The sequence below is a fragment of the Triticum dicoccoides genome, chromosome 4B (assembly GCF_002162155.2).
Source record: "Triticum dicoccoides isolate Atlit2015 ecotype Zavitan chromosome 4B, WEW_v2.0, whole genome shotgun sequence".
Taxonomy (NCBI): domain Eukaryota; kingdom Viridiplantae; phylum Streptophyta; class Magnoliopsida; order Poales; family Poaceae; genus Triticum; species Triticum dicoccoides.
In genome coordinates this window covers 189,578,705-189,594,924 of record NC_041387.1, presented here as the reverse complement: position 1 = coordinate 189,594,924, position 16,220 = coordinate 189,578,705, and positions in this window count along the sequence as shown.

The window sequence follows — 16,220 nt, the reverse complement described above, 5'->3', positions numbered from 1 at the left end:
CACTCGGTAGGATTTTTTCCAACTTAGACGAAACAGATTCGCAACTAAGCCCCCGAGTGGGAGGATTGCTCACCACTCGGTAGGATTTTTTAAACTTAGGTGAGTACTGGACTGCAGCTAAGTTCCTGAGTGAGAGGATTGCTCGCCACTCGGTAGGATTTTTTAAACTTACGCGAGTACTGGACTGCAGCTAAGCCCCCGAGTGGGAGGATTGCTCACCACTCAGTAGGATTTTTTCCAACTTAGGCGAAACGGATTCACAGCTAAGCCCCGAGTGGGAGGCTTGCTCACCAGTCGGTAGGATTTTTTCAACTTAGGCGAAAACGGATTCGCAGTTAAGGCCCCGAGTGGGAGGTTTTCTCCCCACTCGGTAGGATTTTTCAAACTTAGGCGAAACATATTTGCAGCTAAGCCCCCAAGTGGGAGATTTGCTCACCACTCGATAGGTTTTTTCAAACTTAGGCAAAACAGATTCACAGCGAAGCCCCTGAGTGGGATGCTTGCTCACCATTCGGTATGATTTTTTTCAACTTAGGAAAAAACGGATTCGCAGCTAAGGCACCCACTGGGGAATTTAGAACATGTAAAAAAGGAACAACAATCATTCAGGAGACTGTAAAATCGTGTCTTTGATAATCAAACTAGAAGGTATTTCTTATTACATCTCAACAGTCTAAATGCTTAAGTGTAAAAGGGGCAGAGCAGCTCCGCATTCCAAGCGCGTGGCTCGTCTTTATCGTGCTCTATGTTGTAAAGACGGTATGCTCTGTTGTGGAGCACTTTGGTGACAATGAAGGGGCCTTCCCAAGCAAGAGCGAGCTTGTGTGGTTTCTGCTGGTCCACCCGAAGAACCAAGTCTCCCTCCTGAAATGCCCGACCCCTCACGTTTCTGGCATGGAATCGACGCAGGTCTTGCTGATAAATGGTCGACCAGATCAAGGCCATCTCTCTTTCCTTTTCCAGGAGATCAACTGCATCTTGCCGAGCCTGTTCTGCTTCATCTTCTAAGAAAAGTTCGACTCGGGATGCATTGTGAAGCAAGTCACTAGAAAGTATAGCTTCAGCTCCATAGACTAAGAAGAATGGAGTTCAGCCAGTCGACCGATTAGGAGTTGTCCTCAATCCCCAAAGTACTGATGGAAGTTCATCAACCCAGGCGCCTGCTGCATGCTTGAGGTCACACATCAATCGGGGTCCAGTCCTTTGAGAATCAATCCATTTGCTCTTTCAGCTTGTCTATTCGACTGAGGATGGGCGACTGAAGCATAGTCGACCTTAGTGCCTTGGAAGCACAAAAGGCTCTGAACTCGTCAGAATCAAAGTTCAACCCATTATCAGTGATGATGTTGTGCGGAACACCATATCTAAATGTTAATTCTCTGATGAAACTAACAGTTTTACTTGCTTCAAGGTTTTTGATGGGCTTTGCTTCAATCCATTTGGTGAACTTCTCGACTTCTACGAGCACATGGGTGAAGCCACTCCTACCAGTCCTCAGAGGTCCAACCATATCCAATCCCCAGACAGCAAAAGGCCAGACAAGTGGAATAGTCTTCAAACCTGACGCGGGTTTATCGGACATGTTAGAGTAAAACTGACAGTCTTCACATTTGTCTATTATTTCTTCCACCATCTCGTTGGCATGAGGCCAGTAAAATCTGGCTCGGTATGCATTGGCCACGATGGTACGAGAGGATGCATGGTGACCACAGGTCCCCGAGTGAATATAATTGAGGATCATTCGGCCTTCTTCTGGCGTGATGCATTTTAGGCTGACTCTAGTTACACTTTCTCTAAACAACTGTCCTCTTATCACAGTAAAGGCTTTGGATCGACGGACGATCTTTTGAGCCTCTTCTTCATACTCTGGAAGTTCTTTCCTAAGAATGTATGCAATGTATGGCACTGTCCAGTCGGGAGTGACGACCAAAACCTCCATGATCAAGTCGACCACGGCTGGGACTTCGACTTCAGTTGGATCTATGGCACTCTTAGGCTGTGGGGGCTCTTTAGTGAAAGGATCTTCCTAAACTGAAGGTGCGTGAATATGTTCCAAAAACACATTTCCGAGAATGGTCTCTCTATTGGATCCTATCTTTGCCAAGTCATGTGCAGCTTGATTTTTGAGTCGGGGAAAATTGTGAAGCTCCAACCCCTCAAACTTCTTTTCCAACTTTCTTACTGCGTTGCAATAACCAGTCATAGCCGGGCTCCTGACATCCCACTCTTTCATTACTTGATTAACCACAAAATCCAAGTCACCGTAGACCATGAGGCGACGGACGCCTAGTGAAATGGCCCTATGCAACCTGTATAAAAGTGCTTCATATTCAGCTTCATTGTTGGAGGAATCAAAATGAATCTGGAGAACATAGCTGAGCTTGTCCCCACAGGGGGATACCAACACTACCCCAGCACCGGAACCATTCAGCATTTTGGAGCCATCGAAGAATATGGTCCAATGCCCCGGGTGAACCTGAGTCGGCAGTTGTTGCTCAATTCACTCGGCAAGGAAATCTGCAATTGCTTGGGACCTGATAGCTTTCTTTGCCTCAAACTTGATATCCAATGGAAGGAGTTCAATTGCCCATTTTGTCACTCGACCAGTTGCATCTCTGTTGTTCAGAATTTCAGATAATGGTGCATCGCTGATGACTGTAATGGAGTGATCAGAGAAATAATGTGCAACCTTCTTCATGGTCATGTATATTCCATAAACAAGCTTCTGATAATGCGGATATCTCTTCTTGGATGGAGTCAAAACTTCAGAAAGATAACACACTGGGTGCTGAACTTTATAGGCTTTTCCTTCTTCCTCCTGTTCGACCATGAGTACTGTACTGACAACTTGTCCAGTGGCTGCAATGTAGAGCAGTAAAGGCTCTTTGCTGGTTGGTGCAGCAAGCACCGGCTGGGTGGAATGCAGGGCTTTGAGCTCTGCAAACGCTGCATCAGCTTCATCAGTCCACTCAAATTTATCAGATTTCTTCAATAGTCGGTAAAGAGGTAAGGCTTTTCACCAAGACGAGAAATGAATCGACTCAAGGCGGCCAAACAACCAGTAAGCTCCTGAACAACATGCACACGTAGAGGGCGTTTCATTCGGAGGATTGCACCGACTTTCTCTGGGTTCGCGTCGATCCCCCATTCGGAAACGAGGAAACCGAGTAACTTTCCACCTGGGACTCCGAATGTGCAGTTCGACGGATTAAGCTCGATATCATACCTTCTTAGGTTACCAAAGGTTTCTGCGAGGTCGGTCAGCAGGTCGGAACCCTTACGCGACTTGACCACAATGTCATCAATATATGCTTCCACATTCCAACTGATTTGAGTGAGCAGGCACTTCTGAATCATCCTCATGAATGTGGCGCCAACATTTTTGAGACCAAATGGCATGGTGACATAGCAAAAGCACCCGAATGGGGTGATGAAAGCCGTTTTTATTTCATCGGGTCCAAACAGTCGGATCTGATGATACCCGGAATATGCATCTAGAAAAGACAAGCGCTCACACCCCACAGTCGAGTCGACTGTCGGTGTCAAGACCGACGGATCTTGGGTAGGGGGTCCCGAACTGTGCGTCTAAGGCTAATGGTAACAGGAGGCGGGGGACACAATGTTTACCCAGGTTTGGGCCCTCTCGATGGAGGTAATACCCTACTTCCTGCATGATTGATCTTGACGATATGAGTATTACAGGAGTTGATCTACCATGAGATCGTAGAGGCTAAACCCTAGAAGCTGGCCTATGATTCTGATTGTTGTTGTCCTACGGACAAAACCCTCTGGTTTATATAGACACCGAAGGGGGCTAGGGTTACACAGAGTCGGTTACAGAGAAGGAGATCTACATATCTGAATTGCCAACCTTGCCTTCCATGCAAAGGAGAGTCCCACCCGGACACGAGACAAAGTCTTCAATCTTGTATCTTCATAGTCCAACAGTCCGGCCAAAGTATATAGTCCAGCTATCCGAGGACCCCATAATCCAGGACTCCCTCAGTAGCCGTTGAACCAGGCTTCAATGACAATGAGTCCGGCGCGCAGATTGTCTTTGGCATTACAAGGCGGGTTCCTTCTCCGAATACTCCATAGAAGATCTTGAACACAAGGATCGTATCCGGCTCTGCAAAACAATTTCCACATACCACCGTAGAGAGCACAATATTCCACAAATCTAATCTGCTGACAACTTTTCATAGCGTGACATCACGCCGTGGCCCGGTCATTACGAACCGTTTTTCCCAGCCTGCTATTGCACGTATTGTGAGGCAGTTTTATTGGCACGTCTTGTCGAAGTAGAGATCGTGTTCCCCTTATCACGGGATTCTCATCAATACGGGTGTGGGTAACCCAACCGTGCTTGTTAGTATGATTCCTCAATTTTAGGCAAGTTCCAAACGTCCACGTGGAGGACGCTTGATATTCACCCTCTTTATAAAGGGGCCAAGACTTGTCCTTTTATTTCCACGCTCGATCCTTCCCTTCCCCTACCTCAAGTTCCAACACCCAAGGTCCAGGCTAAGCGCTTCGGAACTTCAACCATGTCCAGATCCAACCTTCAAGGCCGGTGGATGGCCTCCTCTGTCACAGAGGAGGACATCAAGAAGCTTAGGGAGGCTAGGTATCTGACCGTCGAAATCCCCCACAGGCTACCTGCTCAAGGGCAGGTTATCCCCACTCCCGAACCCAACGAGAGTGTCGTATTTGTTTCCCACTTCCTCCGAGGGCTAGGCTTTAGTCTTGATCCCTTTGTAAGAGGGCTCATGTTCTATTACCGGCTAGATTTCCATGATCTAGCTCTAGATTCTATTCCTCACATCTCATCGTTTATCGTCTTGTGTGAGGCCTTCTTCCGCATTACCCCACACTTCGTCTTATGGCTCAAGACTTTCAATGTGAAGCCGAAGATGATTGACGGGCGACACGCGGAGTGCGAAGGCGCTATAATAAGCAAAGGTGCCGACGCCCTATGGCCAAAGGGCTCCTTCCCGGAGGAGTCTGACTTATGGCAACGGGAGTGGTTCTACATCACAACACCCCGAGGTACAAAGCGGGTGGCCGGCCCAGCCTTCCGCCCGGGCCCTCCGTCCAACTTGCGTCATGGGTTAACAAAGGGCTGGACTGGGGGCCAGTGAATGACGTGCTGGCATTGCAAAGCCGCATCTAAGATCTCCTCAAGAGGGATGTCAGCCTCGTCAAAGTAATTCAGGTAATGCTAGTTCGTCGGGTCCTGCCATGCCAATGTCGATCTCTCTGGATGTGGGAGTTCAACCCAGAAGGACCACGAACTATTCAGCACTTCTTCGGCGTGACGCTCAAAGGGATGTATCGATTATTCTTCGGATCACAAATAAAGTGTCCGGACACCATCGAGGATGCGGGCCTGAACTGCAATCGTCTAGATACCCAAGTAAGTAACTCCACGACCGAACATGATGTCTTTATATTTACCACAACATTATTATGTAAAACTATCCTCGGCCAGGACTGGATAAGGAAGGCGAAGAGGATCAGTTGTTCGGCCCCTCTTCCCGAAGGCTCGCCGGACCCTGTACTAACCAAGATGCTTGAGGGCGCACCTTATCAAGTGCCATTAGGAGAAGATGAAGGGAGGCATAGAGAAGCCGAGAGCGGGCTTCATACATTATACGTCCAAACCGGGGGAATTAGTGCCTCCGCAAAGGAGGGTGATCTGGGAGGCCAATCTAGAATCCCCTCTCCCCACGGGAAGAAAAGGGGCGCCGCTGAAGATTTGGAAACGGAGGCTTCCAAACAAGGGAAGATGCCTTCGCCAGGGGGCCCTCGCCCGGAGGTTGTCCTTGCCGCACAGCGCCCACAAGGGGGCCAGCCATCAACTGAGCTGTAAGTGAACAAAGGCACTTTGATAAATATATCTTGTTTTTTCTCTGAGAATCACAACCGACACATATGTTTTGCAGTCCGGCTCATAGCCCTTCTCAACAAAGTTCGTCTTCGGGGGATCTTCTTCCGGAGATGATGGAGAGCAAAACGCCTTCCCCTGCTTCCCCGCCTCGCAAGACGGACAACCCTAAGGTGTCGTCGCGGAGGATTTCTCCTAATCCGCAAAGGCCAGCAGGTAATTCTTCGGCCGCCCGAAGTCCGGAGTCCTTGGATCCTGAGGAGACCAGCAGAAAAAGCCCAGAACTATCGGGTGTACAACCGGACACATTGATAGGTCTTTTGGAGCAAGCGGCTATCTCAGAGGCTCATCGTACCTGGATGGGTACGGTGGTTGAGAGGATTTCATCCGCCAAAAGTGGGTTAAATGAAGCTTTTACGAGCCTACTAAGAGGCTTTGAGGTAGGCATCTAATATATATTTTTGGCTGTACCGCACACGCTAGGTGTGCTCCGTATACATAGTAGCCCATGAGGCTCTGGTTGCCGTCCAGAGGCGGCAAACAGAGGATCATAGTCCCAGGTAATGATCGTGCTGCTTTTATGCGTAGGCGGATGAAGGTCCGGCGGCTGACCGGACTGCTGATTTTGCCGAATTGAGGCGGCATCATGTGCCCTGGTTCATCATGCTTGTGGCGGATGCCGACATCATGCTTGTGAACAAGCATCTTGACGAGGCACAGGGTATGGATATTTTGTTGTTCAGCAAATATTAAGAGGAGCATGATGCTAGTATCTATAATATGCTTTGACTGCGGATGGAGCTGCAGCCGTGGAGACCCTTTGGGCGAAACTTGCCCGAGCCAAGTAATAAGCCAGGAGAAGTGATGCGGCCGCCCTGAAGGCGGCTGAAGAGTTAAAAGCCGAACAGGCTGCTCATCACCAGAGCGAAGATAAAATAGCCAGCATGTCTCTTGAGCTGCAAAATGCCGCCAGCCGCTATGAGCTCCTCAAAAGGGAAAGCCAAAAAAAGCGGCTGACTTGAAGAAGGCTTTGGAAGCAGCCAAGGAAACGCGCTCTGGAATCATAGCTGCGCGGGAGGAGCTTTGTCAAGCCGGAGATATCATGACTGGGAGGCCCTTTTTATTGCGGACAAAGTTCGGTGATCCGAAGTATGCCCCTCTTGATCAATTATTGAGTTCTGCAGACGCGTACTTGGATTTAGCGAAGAGTGCTACTGATGCGACTGAGTATTTCAAAGATCAAGAAGATCAGGAGGTGGAAAATTTGTTCTGGTCGCAGTTCAGCGCTCCAAAGCGTCCGCTGCTATTGAATGAGCAAATGGCCTAGTGGGCCGATCTACATAGGTTGTCCGGGCTTGCCATGAGGTCTATCGTGGATCATCTTTGGCCGAAGGAACCAAGTAGTTATTTTGGTTTAGTGCAACGATTTCTTCGTGATGTGCCGCATATCGATGTTGTAAAGAGGTCGGCGTGCATAAAGGGTGCGTGGAAGGCTCTTTCCCATGTTAAGACATACTGGGCAGGGATGGAGGCCACCGCTATTGCAACAAGGGGTCCGACCGGAGGCCGGGACTCTCCCGAGCACTATTTTGAAGAAGTCCTAGAAGGCGCCCATTTAATAGAGGCTCAGTGCTCGAAGAGTACCATGTTCGAGTGACATGTATCTTGATTGTAAAAACAATGCTATTTTGATTATAAAGGCTGCATTTATACTTTTGCCCATAAAGTATTATAGTGCCTCCTGTGCGGACCTTTATGTATGTATGTATGTATGTATATAACCTAAAAGTTTGCAGTCGTCGTCTTCAGCCCCCACACATATAATGCGGGGGTATTCGGTAAAGCGCGTAATCACACTTGATCCAACGTCTTGGTCCATTAAGGAGGTGATAGCACGGTGAACAAGGCAATCGGACGATATAGCTTTAACACTTTCAATTAGCCATAGGAGTTTGATGGTGGGGCTACTATATATCCCCTAGTACTTCCGCGTTCATCCGAATACGGTGCGCATACGTACATGACCAGGAAACTGGTCCTTCATTAATGCGGAGGAATCACGAAGATTCCGCTGAGTCATCGAGTGGTTGAGCCGTCTCTCGCTTTATCATGACAGTTAGTTTTCGGCTTTCTCTACTGAGGTTCTCTTCCAGATGAACCAGGGCACAATTGCAGTAGTTCTCCCGGTGTCGCCTTAGCCGATAGAGTGGAACGTAAGGTAGCAAAACACGGGAGCCGGGCAAACCCAACTATTAACCAAAGACATGATTCGGAGCTCATGCATATAAGGCCAAACTCCCAACGCCGAACACTCCCTAAGGTATTCGGACTTTACAACATATACTGGGCTGAGTAACGCCCTCGATAATGAGCCCTGAATTTCCGGTTACATGCATTAACCTGGCGCGACGAAATGCCAATAACGCCAGTATCCCCCTCGGTTATGTTAAGTTCCCGGAGGGTGTGAAGCAACAAGAGACATTAAAAAGGTTTACACAGGGTCTTAATCTAAAAAGAAACCTTTGACCGGGGCCCTGCTGCACGTCTGCGCCTTTGTCTCCGTTGTGCCGTATCCTGGAAGGGTGTAGCACGATGATCATCTGTAAAAAAAAAAGAAAAACCCAGGTGAAAGACTTTGTGCGAAAGGTAGGTTATTCTTAATGAACCATGAAAATTCAATCTATTGTATATTAGTAGGGTCGACCTAAACTATGGACCCTTTTATATGCGGGCAGCCCCTAGCACCACGTCGACCAAGCTCAGGTTCATCTGGGCAGCTGCAAGTAGTGGTGCGCCGGACACGTCTAGCCGTGTCCGTGGTCTTGACGACCGGTCATTTATTTGGGTTGGGAAGGCCGTTCAGTGGTTCGGCTGCTAGAGCCGCCACATATTCTTCCACACATAAGGAACACTCTGTATTTCCACTAACTGTGATGACGACACGTGGACCGGGCATCTTAAGTTTAAGATAAGCGTAATGCGGAACTGTGTTGAAACGAGCGAAGGCCATTCTTCCGAGTAGTGCATCGTAGCCGCTTCGGAATGGAGCGATGTCGAAGATTAGTTCTTCGCTTTGGAAGTTGTTGGCCGAGCCAAATACAACCTCTTGTACTAGAGAGCCCGTGCAGCGGGCCTCTACGCCTGGTATTACTCCTTTAAAGGTAGTATTGTTGTGGTCGATTCTTTATCGGTCTATCCCCATCTTGCGGACAGTATACTGATATATCATATTAAGACTACTTCCGCCGTCCATAAGGACTCGGGTGAGATGGTATTCGTTAATTATTGGGTCGAGCACCAAGGCAGCCGATCCTCCGTGCCGAATACTAGTCGGATGATCCCTGCGATCAAAAGTGATCGGGCAGGCTGACCAAGGGTTGAACTTGGGGGGCGACGGGCTCTACAGCGTATACATCTCGGAGTGCGCATTTGCGCCTCCTCTTTGGTATATGAGTTGCATAAATCATGTTCACTGTTTTAACCTCTTGTGGAAAAAAATTTGTCCCCCGGTGTTCGGCTGGCAAGGCTCATCCTCGTCTCCACTTGGCGTCTCGCTCCCCTTGTGTTCGGCGTTTAGTTTGTCGGCCTGCTTGAAGACCCAGCATTCTATGTTGGTGTGATTTGCAAGTTTTTCGGGGGTGCCACGAATCTGACATAATCTGTCTAGAATCTTGTTTAGGCTAGACGGTCCATCTCTGCTGCCTTTAAAGGGCTTTTTCCGTTGACCGGGTCGAGAGCCCCTGAATCTGGCGTTAACCGCCGTGTTGTCTAGGCTGTCTTCATTGCTTCGATGCTTATTTTTATTGCGTTGCGGCTTCCCATTGCCGTCCCTGATTTCGGATGTGCCAGGGTCACTGGTGTCTCTACGGGCCAACCAGCTGTCCTCGCCCGCGCAGAAGCGGGTCATAAGGCTTGTTAGGGCCGCCATTGTTGTTTGTTTTTCCTGGCCGAGGTGTCTAGCGAGCCATTCATCTCGGACACTGTGCTTGAAAGCCGCTAAGGCTTCGGCATCTGGGCAGTCGACAATTTGATTCTTCTTGGTGAGAAATCTATTCCAAAGCTTACGGCTGACTCTCCGGGTTATTGAATTATGTGACTTAAATCGTCTGCATCCGGAGGTTGGACATAGGTCCCTTGAAAATTAGCCCTGAAAGCATCCTCAAGTTTCTCCCAACTTCCAATTGAGTTTTCGGGGAGGCTTTTCAACCAGTGCCGAGCTGGTCCTTTCAACTTGAGGGACAGGTATTTGATGGCGTGGAGATCATCTCCGCGAGCCATGTGGATGCGAAGGATAAAGTCCTCAATCTAGACCCCAGGGTCTGTCGTTCCGTCGTATGCCTCTATGTTCACGGGTTTAAATCCCTCTGGGAATTCATGATCTAGCACCTCATCGGTGAAGCACAGGGGGTGTGCGGCACCCCTGTATTTGGATGTGTCATGGCATGCTTCCGACGGCTGTCGTGTTCGGAGTTGATTCCGAGCTGATATTCGATTAGTATAGTCATTTTGGTGGCCATGATCCTGCGCCGGAGCGCGCTTCCTAGATCCATAGATGGACCTGGCCACACTGGCTTTTTTATCCAAGTGCTCACGTAAATCGTGTGTTGAGTTGTGCGCGGCGTCGTTAGCCGCCCTATCGCGGCCACGGGGTGGTCGGTCCGGTGGATCGGCCGTATTATTTTTCGGCGGAATGGGCTCTATAGCCTCGTCGTCGAATTCGGGCAGCAGCTTGCGCTTTGGGTAGCTCTTTGTGTGGCGATAGCCACCGTATTTTTCTTCAGTGTCGAGAACTTTATTCCATCTGCGGTTGAGCGTATCCTGCGCGGCCTTGAGCCTTTGCTTCTGCTTCTTCAAGCTCCTCACGGTGGCGATAAGCCTTCTATGGAGGTTCTAATGTTCCAGGTGCCTTTCCGGTATGATAAGTACATCGTCGTCTGGACTGTTCTCCTCTCCGGAGACAAGTTTATGAGTTTTATCTTCGCCGTCACTATGATCGGATAGCGGCCCTGGACTGTGTTCGCCGTCCCCTGGCTCATCCTGCTCCATCGCTAGGTCCATGAGGTCGTCGTTTCCTTTGAAGTCGACCGGGGTATTATTCCTTCTTGCGCTGTTATCGTGGTTTTATTGTGGCGGGATTTAGAGCGGTGCCGTCTTCGACGCTTTGGTTGCTTCTCAAGAGGATTATCCTCCGTTGCATCCTTCCGTTCCTCGCCGTTCTTTAATTTTGGTGTGTCCACCATGTATATGTCGTATGATTAGGTGGCTATCCAGCGCCCCGTGGGCGGTGGTTCCTGTTCCTCTCCAGCATCGTCATCCAGACCGTCGATGTCTTCGGAGTCGAAATCAAGCGTGCCGGTTAAGTCATCTACAGTGGCTATTAAGTGGGTGGTGGGTGGGGAACGAATTTCTTCGTCGTCCGCCTCCCATTCAAGCCGGACATAGTTCGGCCAAGAGTCTCCTGACAGGGAGAGAGACTTCAATGAATTTAGCACGTCTCCCAAGGGCGAGTCCTGAAAGATATCCAAGGAGGTAAACTCCATGATCGGTGCCCAGTCAGATTCGATAGGCACGGATGCACGCGGTTCGGAGCCGATGGCCGGAGACGAGTCTGAGGGTCCGATGTCCCAGGCCTCATTGGAGGCGAAGTATGTGTTCGTCTCTATCTCCGCTGAGTGTGCGGTCTCCGTGGAGGGGTCCATCCACCCGTCCTCGGATGGCACGATCAACCCCGGATTAAAGGCCGGGGTAGCCGCAGGTGCGATCTCCCGAACACCGTCCGATGGCAGATATAAGTCATGCTCGTCGTGACTGTTCGGGGCACCTGACATGTGCTCGAATCCGTCGAAGATCAAATCTCCGCGGATGTCGGTGGTGTAGTTCAGGCTTCCAAACCTCACCTAATGGCCAGGGGCGTAGCTGTCGATCTGCTCCAGATGGCCAAGCGAGTTGGCCCGCAGTGTGAAGCCACCGAATACGAAGATCTGCCTGGGGAGGAAAACCTCACCCTGGATTGCATCGTTGCAGATGATTGAAGGATCCATCAAGCCTTATCGTGACGGCACAGTGGAACTCTCAACGAAAGCACCAATGTTGGTCAAAACCGACGGATCTCGGGTAGGGGGTCCCGAACTGTGCGTCTAAGGCTAATGGTAACAGGAGGCGGGGGACACAATGTTTACCCAGGTTTGGGCCCTCTCGATGGAGGTAATACCCTACTTCCTACTTGATTGATCTTGATGATATGAGTACTAGAAGAGTTGATCTACCACGAGATCGTAGAGGCTAAACCCTAGAAGCTGGCATATGATTCTGATTGTTGTTGTCCTACGGACTAAACCCTCCGGTTTACATAGACACTTGAGGGGGCTAGGGTTACACAGAGTCGGTTACAGAGAAGGAGATCTACATATCTGAATTGCCAAGCTTGCCTTCCACGCAAAGGAGAGTCCCACCCGGACACGGGACGAAGTCTTTAATCTTGTATCTTCATAGTCCAACAGTCCAACCAAAGTATATAGTCCGGCTGTCCGAGGCCTGATACGTCCATTTTGCATCATGCTTTTATATCAATATTTATTGCATTATGGGCTGTTATTACACATTATATCTCAATACTTATGGCTATTCTCTCTTATTTTACAAGGTTTACCATGAAGAGGGGGAATGCCGACAGCTGGAATTCTAGCTGGAAAAGGAGCAAATATTGGAAACCTATTCTCCACAGCTCCAAAAATCCTGAAACTCCACGGAAGTCAGTTTTGGAATTAACAAGAATTATTGAACGAATAAAACACCAGAGGGGGCCCACACCCTGGCCAGGAGGGTGGGGGGCGCGCCCACCCCTATTGGGCATGCCCCCTGTCTCCTGCCCCCCCTGGTGGCCCTCCGGTGCCCATCTTCTGCTATATGAAGGCTTTTACCCTGGAAAAAAAATCATAGGCAAGCTTACGGGACGAAACTCCGCCGCCACGAGGTGGAACCTTGGCGGAACCAATCTAGGGCTCCGGCAGAGCTGTTCTGCCGGGGAAACTTCCCTCCGGGAGGGGGAAATCATCACCATCGTCATCACCAACGATCCTCTCATCAGGAGGGGGTCAATCTCCATCAACATCTTCACCAGCACCATCTCCTCTCAAAACCCTAGTTCATCTCTTGTATCCAATCTTGTATCAAAACAAAAAATTTGTACCTGTAGGTTGCTAGTAGTGTTGATTACTCCTTGTAGTTGATGCTAATTGGTTTACTTGGTGGAAGATCATATGTTTAAATCCTTAATGCATATTATTACCCCTCTAATTATGAACATGAATATTCTTTGTGAGTAGTTACGTTTGTTCCTGAGGACATGGGTGAAGTCTTGCTATTAGTAGTCATGTGAATTTGGTATTTGTTCGATATTTTGATGAGATGTATGTTGTCTTTCCTCTAGTGGTGTTATGTGAACGTCGACTACATGACACTTCACCATTATTTGGGCCTAGAGGAAGGCATTGGGAAGTAATAAGTAGATGATGGGTTGCTAGAGCTACAGAAGCTCAAACCCTAGTTTATGTGTTGCTTCGTAAGGGGCTGATTTGGATCCATATGTCTAATGATGTGGTTAAGTTTACCTTAATACTTCTTTTGTAGTTGCGGATGCTTGAAATAGGGGTTAATCATATGTGGGATGCTTTTCCAACTAAGGGTAGTACCCAAGCACCGGTCCACCCACATATCAAATTATCAAAGTACCGAACGCGAATCATATGAGCATAATGAAAACTAGCTTGACGATAATTCCCATGTGTCCTCGGGAGCGCTTTTCTCATTATAAGAAATTGTCCAGGCTTGTCCTTTGATACAAAAAGGATTGGGACACCTTGCTGTACTTTATTTACTTTCATTGCTTGTTACTCGTTACAATTTATCTTGTCACAAAACTATCTGTTACCTACAATTTCAGTGCTTGCAGAGAAAGCATTACTGAAAACCGCTTGTCATTTCCTTCTGCTCCTCGTTGGGTTCGACACTCCTACTTATTGAAAGGACTATGATAGATCACCTATACTTGTGGGTCATCCAGACTCTTTTCTGGCACCGTTGTCGGGAAGTGAAGCGCCTTTGGTGAGTGGAACTTGGTAAGGAAACATTTATATAGTGTGCTGAAATTTTCTGTCACTTGTTACTATGGAAACTAATCCTTTGAGGGGCTTGTTCGGGGTATCTTCATACTGACCAGAAGAGAAAAGAGTTGCTCCTCAACCTACTGAACTTACTGAAAATATTTACTTCGAGATTCCTTCGGGTATGATAGAGAAACTGCGAGCTAATCCCTTTGCAGGAGATGGAACATTGCATCCCGATTTACACCTTATCTTTGTGGATGAAGTTTGTGGATTATTTAAGCTTGCAGGTATTCCCGATGATGTTGTCAAAATGAAGGTCTTCCCTTTATCTTTGAAGGGAGATGAATTTACATGGTATAGGCTATGTGATGATACGGGATCTTGGAATTATAAACGATTGAAGTTGGAATTTCACCAGAAGTTCTATCCTATGCATCTTGTTCATCGTGATCGTAATTACATATATAATTTCTGGCCTCGTGAAGGAGAAAGCATCGCTCAAGCTTGGGGGAGGCTTAAGTCAATGTTATATTCATGCCCCAATCATGAGCTCTCCAGAGAAATGATTATTCAAAAATTTTATGCTCGGCTTTCTCCCAATGATCGCAACATGCTCGATACTTCCTGTGCTGGTTCTTATATGCTGAAGACTATTTAATTCAAATAGGATTTATTGGAAAGAATTAAGCACAACTCTAAATATTGGGGTTCCTACGATGGTAAGAGTCAGGTATAACACCTAAGTTTGATTGTGTTAAATCTTTTATGGATACCGATGCTTTTCATGGATTTAGCGCTAAGTATGGACTTGACTCTGAGATAGTAGCTGCTTTTTGTGAATCTTTTGCTACTCACATTGATCTCCCTAAGGAGAAGTGGTTTAAATATAATCCTCCCCTTGAAGTAAAATTAGTTGCACCTATTACATTCGAAGAAAAGACTGTCACTTATAGTGATCCTATTGTTCCTACTACTTATGTTGAGAAATCTCCTTTTCCTGTTAGGATAAAGGATCATGCTAAAACCTCGATAGTTGTTCGTAAGAGTAATACTAGGACTTATACACCTCCTGAGCAAATCAGTGTTGAACCTAGTATTGCTATGGTTAAAGATCTCTTGGATGATAATTTAGATGGGCATGTTATTTATTTCTGTGGTGAGACTGCTAATACTATTAGACCAGATAAATATGAATTGATCCCGCAAAGAATTATTACAGGTTATAGGATGGTAATCGATTTCCGTAAATTAAATAAAGCTACTAAGAAAGATCATTACCCTTTACCTTTTATTGATCAAATGCTAGAAAGACTATCCAAACACACACATTTCTGCTTTCTAGATGGTTATTCTGGTTTCTCTCAAATACCTGTGTCAGTGGGGGATACTACTTTTACTTGCCCTTTCGGTAATTTTTCTTATAGACATATGCCTTTTGGTTTATGTAATGCACCTGGTACCTTTCAAAGATGCACGATGGCTATATTCTTTGACTTTTATGAAAATATTTGTGAGGTATTCATGGATGATTTCTCCGTTTACGGATCCTCTTTTGATGATTGCTTGAGAAACCTTGATCGAGTTTTGCAGAGATGCGAAGACACTAGTCTCGTCTTGAATTGGGAAAAGTGCCACTTTATGGTTAATGAAGGCATTGTCTTGGGGCATAAGATTTCTGAGAGAGGTGTTGAAGTTGATAAAGCTAAAGTTGATGCTATTGAAAAGATGCCATGTCCCAAGGACATAAAAGGTATAAGAAGTTTCCTTGGTCATGCTAGTTTTTATAGGAGGTTCATTAAGGACTTTTCTAAATTCTCTAGGCCTCTGATAGATTTATTGCAAAAAGATATTCCTTTTGTCTTTGATGATGATTGTGTAGAAGCATTTGAAATACATAAGAAAGCTTTGATCACTACACCTATTGTTCAGCCACCTGATTGGAATTTACCTCTTGAGATTATGTGTGATGCTAATTATTATGTTGTAGGTGCTGTTCTAGGGCAAAGAGTTGCTAAGAAATTTAATGTTATCCAGTATGCTAGTAAAACTCTTGATACTGCCCAAAGAAATTATGCCACCACTGAAAAAGAATTCTTAGCAGTTGTGTTTGCTTGTGATAAGTTCAGACCTTATATTGTTGATTCCAAAGTTACTATTCGCACTGATCATGCTGCTATTAAATATCTTATGGAAAAGAGAGATGCTAAGCCTAGACTCATTAGATGGGT